Genomic DNA, 10,365 nt, shown 5'->3' with positions numbered 1-10,365 from the left:
CTCGGTGCTCGCTTGGGTCCCCGCCCCGGGTGTCAGGTGCCGCGGTCCCGGGAGGACTGTCGGGAATCGCCCTCCTCCGGGCAGGGCGGAACTTTTGGGCACCGGCAGCCTGGGGCCGGGGAGAGAGCTGGGGTGAGGGAGGGAAGGAGGGAGGAGAGAGGGAGCAGGTCCCGGCGTGGGGATGCAGCGTGGGCATCGTTGTGTCACGGGCAACTTTCGGGGGGTGCGCGGGGGAGCGGCGAGGCTGGGCTTGGGTTAACGCCGCTGATTTCACTGCCTCTACCAATAATGGGTGGTTCTGTAGCGTGGTGAGGAGCGGAGCCCGGAATGTTACCGTTTTTCATAGAGAAATCAAACTTGTATTTTTGCTGTTTTTAAATAATTTCCGTATACACGTGAAAGGTTATCGTGGGAACAGAAAGTGAAAGAACGTAAAAAAAAAAAAAAAAAAGAAGAAGAAGAAGTTGTGTTCCTTGGGCATCTGTAACTCTCATAAGCTATTTCTGCTCACCTTGTTTTGTACATACCTCACTCTGACCTCTGCAGGATCTAAAGTGTCCCTCTGAAGTGCACCGAGGAACGTAATTCGCTTCTCTCACACACGGATGCACCGTCCTGTTTCAGAAGGGTGGCAAAAAGTGTCTTCTGGGGGAATTCCTCTTGGTTTAGAATTCTTTTTAATTCTTATGCACGTGGCTCTGAACGCTTGTCTGAGATGTCACAGGCAGAAAAAAAAACCCACACCTTTTACTGAGAATGAAAAGCGGTGAGACTATGAGGTCTTGGATGGACTGTAGTTCCCCGGGAGCTCATTCCTCAGTCAAAGACCAGCTTTGAGAAAGTTCTGTCTTCACAGAAGTGGGTTGTCTCCTTATTGCAGGCTGAAGTGGTTGACTGTCCAAAGCTGTGGTTAGTATATATTTGATAAATTGCCTTAGACCATCAGGTCCTAGGAAACAGGATACAGATCCATGACTTCATGAAATATTCCAAGGAAATGGAGTCCAGGTTTGTTGTTGTGGGTGTTGCTGGGGCAATATATTGTGTTACTGTGTAACAGCTGGGGTTTCTGACGCATTTCTGCCTGGTATATTGCATGTCTAGGTGCTAAAGGTATGAATAACTAAACCAAAGGCCAGTGTTGACAAGTCCAGAGTTTCACAGAGCACAGGAGAGTGTAGAAAGCATTGCTCCCAAATCCTGTATAATTCTGCAGGTACAAATTTCATAGTTACATTTGGTGTTTTGTGGTTTGGGTTTTTTTTTTTTTTTTTTTTTTAATAGTATTTTAAATGGCTGTAAGAGCAGGGGATTTATTTTGCAGTATTATGTTTAAAAATAGGGTTCAGTGTCCTGATCAGTCCTGTGATCGTCTGTATTACTGATACTGTAGTGGGGATACTGTGAAGGCATTTCTCATGTGGTTTTCTTTATGTGCATGAAGTATGCTCAAGGTCAGGCCTTAAGGCATTTCCTGGAAGTTAATCACCAAGCGAGGAAGAGTATAGCTCAAGGTGAGGGCTGTCGTGAAATCTTCAGCTGCTGAGGGAGAGACAAGGTGACTTATGTGTGAAGACACTGAACAAATGCTGTATAAAAATAAATATTTGGTCCCTGATTGCCAGACTTACGTGCATAATGTTTGGGGTTTTTTTCTCTCTTCTTATCTGACTCCTGACATTTTATTTCTGTATCAAAGGTTACATTTCCAGTTTGTGTTCTGAAACTTAGTTTGCTGTCTTGTAATGAAAGTCTTTGTCGTTTTGAAAAATATTCAGCATTTAGATTGCCATGCCAGAAAACACATTTTCCGGTCACAGTTTCCATTATAAATAGAAGTATCAGTCCATGAAAGAAAACCATCGTGCTTGTACAGTTCCTGAATGATCCGTGTGTAGTGGTTTAGTACTGTTGTTGCATAGGCATCCCTTTGATAAAAATCCAGTATTTTCAGTCTTATGCAGATGAGGATGCCTCATGGGAATGCTGTGAGTCAGGCGTCTGCTCAGACACAACCCGTTGCCTACCACTTCCTACTGGCAGCTCCAGATGACTCACAGTCCAGCACACAACGCCAGTGAGACTGTGGGCCCACTACATAATCAACTAGAAAGTATACCTTCCTCTTTTAGCACCCCTGAACCACCGTCAAAAGGCTTTCAGAGGTGTCCAGCTCTCTCCATTGGCACAGAAAGGAGCTTGGATAGGCTGCAAAGATCATCAGAGTCATCCTGAAGGGAAAAGCAATTAATTTGGAAATAGGCTCAAATCTGTGCATAGCTTCACTGGGATGAATAGCCTGTTGGCTTGATAAAATGATAGCCACAAATCATTGTGCTCAGCTTTGATATTCTGGATAAAGCAGCTGAGTTTCAAGCAGCGCTGTGAGCTGACCGTGTTCCAGGCAGTGCCGCTATAAAACATGTGCTTATCCTTGTCAACCTTAGCAGCCTTCTAAAAGAGAAACTAAACATTTTAACTATCTAAGTAGAAAAATGGTCTAAAACATACTGATTTTTTTTCGTAGGGCCAGGCATTCATGGTTGTTTTTTTTGTTGTTGTATCTATTTATTTTTTTTTTCCATCTGCTCATGGCATAAGACATCCCGAATCATCCAGGATGGGGCAGGAGGTCAAAGACCTCATTATGAAATCAACTAACTCTATTATCTTAATATAAGCATTGTACTGCAGAAACATGCCAGATTAATTGGTAGTTATTTGTACTGGTTGACCATACTCCATCCTGTAGGTAATATCACTATCCGTTTTTTATCTGCACTTTGCTTACTTAACCATTAGTGTATAAAATAGTGAGAATCCTTTGAACTAACACCCCAAATTATTTTTTCTACATTTGAGGCCACAAGACAAGCACCATTCTTCATAGGCAATTTAATAGACTTCAGATGAACTGTGAATTTGTGTTCCAGAAATGTCAATTAAATTCTCCTTTTTTTTGTTACCTACATTACAAACCGTAAGAAGACAGAATATGAATTTGTCATCAGATAGAAACAGAAGTTGATTGTTGCAATGGGTAACTCACCCAATTAATAAATGTCTGTATTAGAGGTTCTGGAGTCTGACAGTGTTACAGAATTAAGTAGCAGCTATTGCCAGAAAAATCATTACTTTTACAGGAAGGGTCTTAACCCTTCTCTCCTTGGGGGACTTTGCCCCTGAGAGAAATAGGGCTACAGGCAAAAAAATCTGCGAAACCTGAGGATTTGCAAGGAATCATGCTTTCTTTGTTTCTTGTAAGTCTATGAAGTGTTGCAGACCTTTGTGATGATTTTAGCCTCTCATTTGTTTCCCTTAGCAACACAGCTTCTTGTCTTTGTGGTGGAAGTTAGTTTTATCAGTGATGCTACATATCAGAACAGATTATATAACAACAAATTTCTTTTATTTCTGCCTCATCTTCTGCCTCACTGTGCCCCGGTACACTAATTTTGAGGGGGGATTGTTGTGCATTTCCTAAAGGAAGGTAATGGCACAGTTTTTCTACACCCCATCTAGAACATCCTTTTAGTGGGTCACTGGAAAGATGCTGTTCTGTGTTGCATAAGACTGTTTCAGTGGCAGCCTGAGGAGACTACTGCTTGTGATCCGAGACATTCTAACATTGGTGATGCTCTATCCACTATGTTAAAAATGCTTTTCTGCTGAAACTGACTGGTGTTACCGAAAAGGGAAAGGGAGGGAGGGATTGTGTTTTAACACAAGAGACCACAACAGAAAGAACTGTCAGCAGTCCACGGGCACATGTTTCAATGTTCAGTATTTCCAGTCTGTTTTTTGGGGACATTCTCTTAAATGTGACTAACATCTTTGTCGACAGAGCATATTAATAAACCTGGCAGCGAGCCATCACCTATATATGCAGCTCAAATACATAAGGTTGTGTTGTTGTAGCACGGACATACTAGATCTTGACTGCAAAATAGCCTGCATAAAAACAAAGGAGAAAATAGGTGAAGGTCAGAGGTCCCCACTGTGCTCTGAAGCAATGGTGAAAGCCTGTAGGTTCTACATGCATATTCTCTGTTGCGAGTAAAGGGCAGGTTCTCGCATGTGTCGTGTTGGACATTATCTGAATATTGTAGTGGTTTCCCAGTAGCAACCTAATTTTATTGTTGTACCTTCTTAATGCAGCAATGTTTATATCTGTTCCGAAAGGAAAACTGTCCCTAGAAAACAGCCAGTCAATTATATTTATGTAGCTACGTTAACTAACTGCAGTCATCCAAATATTTGCAGGACAATTGTAAAAGTCTTCAAATAATTGTTTTAACTTCTTCAACTGTGGCAAAACAGACCCTTACATCACCCACGTTTTCTTGAGTTGAAAATAAAGCTCAATTTTGTGATGTAAGATATAGCACTGAGTGGTGTAACCCTGTAGGCGATACTTGGGTTTGGCAGGTCTGTGCATGGAGGATCTCCTCTGCACATGTTTTGTCCCTTTCAGTACCCAAGGAGGTGAAGATGCTGCTGTCTGTATGCCACTGCCACAGTCTGCAGAGAGACCTCTAGGCACTGTGCTGGGAGCTGGGTGGGACTGGTCCTTCACAGTGGGTGAAGAGGATATAAGCTTACCCCACTTCTAGAAGAGATGTATGTATAGCTCAGCAGCTGCCTCTGGGAGGTAGTGGAGCCTGGGAGGAGGTCTTGGCAGTGCTGTTTAAACCGATCTATGGAGCTAAGGGTCAATAATAAATTATGAGCCATTCCTGAGACAGGCTTTTCTTGAGCCAAGCTTGGTAGCTCCTTAATATGAAGAGCAACCTCACCAAAAAAGGTGTGAGGTTCTCAGCAAGTGGCTCCTTGCAGTGCTTCTCTTCATCAAAGGGCCTTTTTGTTGGTTTTGGTTAATTGATTTTTTTTTTTTTTCTGTGCACAAGAGAATGATCTTGCCATGATAGTCAGTGCTTTGTTGTTTGGTTTTTTTTTTTTCCAGAAGAGACTACTTACTATACTAGCTGAATCACTCGCTGTAACAGTGAACAGTTGTTTCAAAAAACATGTTGACAGATGAGCATACTGTTTCTTTTTGCAGAGAACCAACAGAAGGCAGTTTGCTATCTAGACTGGTTTTTAGCATATTTTATATCAAGCCCAAGTGTGTGTATAAATGATTATGTGCTGTGCCAATACATGGTCTGGCATTTGAAAAAAAAAAAGAGCTGAATGAGTTAGGTGCCTGTATTTCTAACCTATTTTTCACAAAATTCACTTGAACATCCACTTCAAAGTAGAAAAGAATGGGTATCTCCACCATAGGTGACAACTTGCTACGGAGCAGTCCTTTATTTTCATCTGGCAATCACTGGATATGTCCTATTTCAAATTCGTTGAGACAATTTAGTTCCATTATGGGTAATTAAAAGCTGTTTTTTGCACTTGCTAATTTGGCTATTTTAGTGAGGACTGACCCCTTTATGGTTTGAGACACACCTTTATTATAGGATTCTATAATCACCATGCTTCACAGTGTAGTAAACCAGAGTATTTCTGGTTTAACTTCTTGTTACAGTATTAAAGTAAGCTTTTTTTTTTTTTTTAAATCATAGGATGAGTGCAGAACAGTGGTCTCAAGAGTAGCTAGTGAAAAGTGGAATGATGCCCCATTTTAGCTCTTGTATTAGCAAATATTTCTAGGTATACTGTAAGGGTCCTGATCCCAATGAACTCAAGTGAATTATTTTTATGGGATCACATCTGGGCTTTACATTCCACTGAAATATCAAACAAAAGGATGATTATTTCTGAAATGACCCACTGTTAAAAAATATGCAAATAATAAATCATTGCTAATGCCCCAAGTCTCTGTTATTTTCAACAGAACCGAAGCTTTGAATGAAAAAATGTGCTTTGGCAAATTTTACCAGTGACCTCTTTAATGCAGCTTTTTAGTAGGATCAATAGTCAAACTCTTGACAAATGTTGCTGGCAGCAGTGAAGGCAATGTGTTATGACGAAATCTCTTGGAACTTAAAAATATGTTACAAAGGGGAAACTAATATTTCAAAGTAACTAATAACAATGTTTCATTAGAACTAATGACAGTGTTTCACAGTAACTAATGTTACAAAGTGGAAACTAATGATTTCACTAATACTTACCGAAGTTAAGTTATTTGTTTATAATCTAAAAAGCTCATTCAACTTTTAAAAGCTTCTTCTGAAGAACTGAAGAAGGAAAAGCAGCCTCAAGATGATGATGAGGACTTGAATTTCAGTCCTCATGCTCTGCAGACAGCTAGTTTCTGGGCGGCACTGGTACTCTGAGATCCTCTTTGGGACTGTGTCTTCTCTAGAAAGTTTAAGGAAGGTGAGTCCCGCCGGGGTACCACCAGTCACTGTGCGCATCCTTTGGCAGAGCATGGTCCTCCTTGGCTTGGCTTCGTTGTCTTTACTGGTCCGGTTGTCTCACATAGGCTATATCGGTGAAGGACATATCATACCAAATAGACATCCCAGAGCCTGTCACAGGTGTGGATGAAGACTGACTGATACGAGCCCTTTCTCCCCAGGCTGTGAGTCGGCTCCACACAAGGCATTGCAAACACAAACTGTGTAACTTAAATAGTTTACACTGCGCTTGAGCTGATAAGGTGTGCTGTGCAGCCGTGGGTACCACCTTGCGCTATCACAGTCACGGAGCGTGCAGACTTAGCTGGGTCATGCCTCTCTGCCTTGGAGCCCAGGCAGAGGGTTTGTCTTTGTCCACATCCAGCCCTACTGGCAACTGTTTGGAACATGCCAGCAAACTGAGAGGCATTGGAGAATTTGTGACAGATTATGATATTGTACCTCTTAGAAACCCATGGGAGTCTGTGTATGCATTCTCCAGATCTTCTCATACCACCTCTGTCTTATTAGCCTACTCTTGTGGCACTTGATGTACTTATCCGATCTCCCTGTACCACTATTTTCATATACTTTTAAGGTAAAATTGCTCTCTCTGCTTTTCACTGCCCTGATACTTGGTACCATCCTTGTCAGCCTGAACAGAAAGAATATTTTCCAATGTAGTTTAAAAAGTTGATTTTCTTGCTTTGCTCTATTTCTGTGGCTGAGAACCTTTGATTTAATAAAGCTGGATTTTATAAAGGGTTAATGGATAGTATAATAAGCTGGATCATACAGGGAAACCAAATGATTTTTAAGGAGGAAATGGGATTTGATGAGGAGTGTCGTTAGCAATGAAAACAAGTAAAGTTTCTTAACTGTTAGATGGATGTTATATTCTTATATTCTAATAACAACTCTCAGAAAATGCATCATTAGAAAAAGTTGGATTTGCATGCTAAATGTCCAGTCATTTCTTCTTAATCAAACATGACCTGAGTCTATCTAAGTTAGCTGGAGTGTCTGAAACTGTAAAGCAGAAAAATGCATGTTTACTCTTAGAATTTAGAGCACTTTAGTCCGTAATAGCCTAAGGCAGCTCCAAGCTAACATTGCTACTTACCCCCGGGATGGGGTTGCAGTATAGTTCGCTGTATTAGTGTAACTATTCTGTATATGTGAATATAATTAGTTTCCGTTTATATTTGACTTTCTCTTTGCTCTTGCAGAGTGAAATATGAGTGTATTTCCAGAAGACTAAAAGTCACTCATCAGAACTGGGCAATTCTTGCAGGCACCGTACGAGCTCTTAGGGGGCATGTTCCCAGCCAGCTCCTATCAGTCCAGGACAGCACTGCCGCGGGAAGGGGCAAGTTGGTCTCTTTTGCTGGCTCCATGTTTCTGCCACCTCCCTTACAGTCTGAGTTTGAGAAGCAAGCCATTAATTTTAAAAGGCCATTTGATTTTAAGTTGGATCAGCTACAACTTGCCTTGAAGTCACTGGTGTCAACAGAGTGGAGGTACAAAGAAGTACGATGTGGGGGAGAGGAGCCCCTTGGCAGTGTCACGGCCTTCCGCTGGCTGAAGGTGATTGTGAAGCTGTGCCATGAGGGACATTATGCACAGGGGCGTTCCAGGGAGCCGACACGCACACCTGTGCTGCTGTTTATAGTAAAGCTCAACCTTTTGCATTTTAATGATTAATGATTTATAATTCTGGCCAGTGTGTCCACGGGTTAAGGATAATATATTGGAGTGCAGTCACGAGACAGCCCATGTTCCTTTTAGGATTTTTTTTTTTTAAATTGTGCTGCCACCTGTAGTAGCTAATTTATTTGAATATTATTTGACATTTTTGTAAATGTGATATAAATTCACCCTAGTAGTTCTTCTTTATTTGCAGTGTTGTTTTTAATGCACTCCTGAAGCCAAATGTAAAAAGTCAGTTTCCTCTTTTATTTGCAATTCTTCTGCTAAGCTATTGCACTGTGGCTTGACTTGTGCTGCCTGCAGAGCTTCTTCAAAGCTCTGACACAATTTTGAGGAACTGAGTTTCTGCCGTTGCCAGATGTGTCCTCTTTACAATACCTGGTATTGCACTTTTTTTTTTTTTCTTATTTTTAATGCTTCTTTAGGTTAAAAATCACAGAAATAATAACTTTCATCTTGGTTGCCTCTAAGAATGTTAGAAATGTTTGCAAGCAAAGGGTTCCATGATGTCTTCCTATGCCAGTTCCAAAGAAGTTTTGGCTGGGGAATACCATAGGCTTCTTTAACAAAGACCTCTTTGGGACTACTGCCCCCTCCCCCCCACCCCCCCAACCAAAACCAAAAAAACCCAACCCAGAAACAAAACTCCAGTTAGTGGCTTTTGTGTTTCCCACTTTCTGCACTGACATGTTTCCACTTGCCTACAGGCTAGGCTCAAAGGTCTTCAGGTCTTCCAGGCATGGTAATAGTTGAAAGCAGCATATGATCCATACCCCACCTCTCAAGGGAACAATCTCAAGAGCATTCTCTCAAGTGTCCATTTCCTCACTAGATTTTGAAGAAAGTCTTTAAGGGAGAAAGTGCTTGAAAAGCAGTTGTCTTGCTGAAAAGCTGCTAATTGAAATAGGGAATTGAACAGAAATGCATTTCTGCACCCTTTATTTTTGAACAATATTATTTTTTTAATAAATTGAATGACTAGAATATTTCGCAGTTTGTCATACTTGGATGCGTACTGTAGAGCAAAACTCCCCTTCCATCCAGCTACCATAGATGTCTCAGTTGCTTCTAGGGGAAAAAAAAAATCCTCAAGGGCTGGATAAGTGAATGAACAAAGGGTTTTTACGTGCATGCTTTTTAACTCTGATTTATTTTTGTTAATTGTTCATGCTGAGCCACACAGAGCACATGAATGGAGAGTCCCTTATTGGAGATTTTATTTCTGCTTAGAATGTCAGCTGCAGGGGCAGAAGGCTACCATGGGCTCTGCACTGGCCAAACTTCTGGCCCTCTCCTTTCACAGCCTGCCACATCGACGGTGGTCCGGCTGAAGAAGGGCTTCAGGTGGAACTAGCCGTAAGGCAGTATGTGTCTTGGGGCAGGCTAAAGCAAATATATTTAATTATTGTGGTCCCACAGGACCTTTCTGCAGTCTGTGAATAGGCGATGAATAGGGTCTCCTGCCAAGCTGGTCATTTACACCAGAGCTCCATCTCTGTAAAATTAAATTGTTTAGAGAATTATTTCCATTAGTGCTGCAGCTACAACTAATGCTGATGTCTTGGGTGTATAAGCCATGCTCCATTTTTTCTTGTCACAAATTGTGACACGCACTGCAAGCATTTTGAGTACCTTAACTTGAAAAAAGCAGGTCTTCAATTTGAATTCAAAGACCTGATGAGATGATGAGAATAAAAATCTTGAAAATGGAAAACATGGGTGTAAAGTCAAGCAAGAACATATTCATTGAGATTGTGAGGCCGTACAGAAAAGCAGAGTAAGATTGAATTAATATGGAATGAGTACACCAGTAAGGGCTTTTACAAGTAAAACAGGATGAGTCTCATTATTTTCAAAGAAGTGTATTACTTATATGAGTTTGAAGTCATCTGCACATTTGCACTAATTGTTAAAATTAAAGACTGATCGAATAGATACTGTGGGTTTTTGGGAAAAAAATGAGGAAGGCCCAAATACAGAAATCAATACTTGAGAAATGCAGCCAGCTAAAAACACATTAGGGTTGTTTTTCTTTAACCCAGACTCCTCTGGCCTCTAGAGAGAGGTGTGCTGAGAACACATCTTTGCTGAACCCGCTCTTTACGCTCTTTCAAAAGCGTAAAGCATATTTATTGCAATATATAAAGTGCCTTCGACATTCAGGATCAAATCAGTTTTGATGAGTGTACGGAAGTGAAAAACCACATTAGGAGCTTCATTTTCATATTTCCAGTGTAATTTGCAGAATTCATTTCCCTTTCAGGGGTTTGTTAGGTTTTTTTTTTTTTTTTTTTTTTGC

This window comes from Charadrius vociferus, unplaced genomic scaffold, assembly GCF_000708025.1.
Source record: "Charadrius vociferus isolate BGI_N301 unplaced genomic scaffold, ASM70802v2 scaffold436, whole genome shotgun sequence".
Lineage (NCBI taxonomy): Eukaryota > Metazoa > Chordata > Aves > Charadriiformes > Charadriidae > Charadrius > Charadrius vociferus.
The sequence above is the reverse complement of the archived record's forward strand: the minus strand, read 5'-3'. Positions refer to the sequence as shown.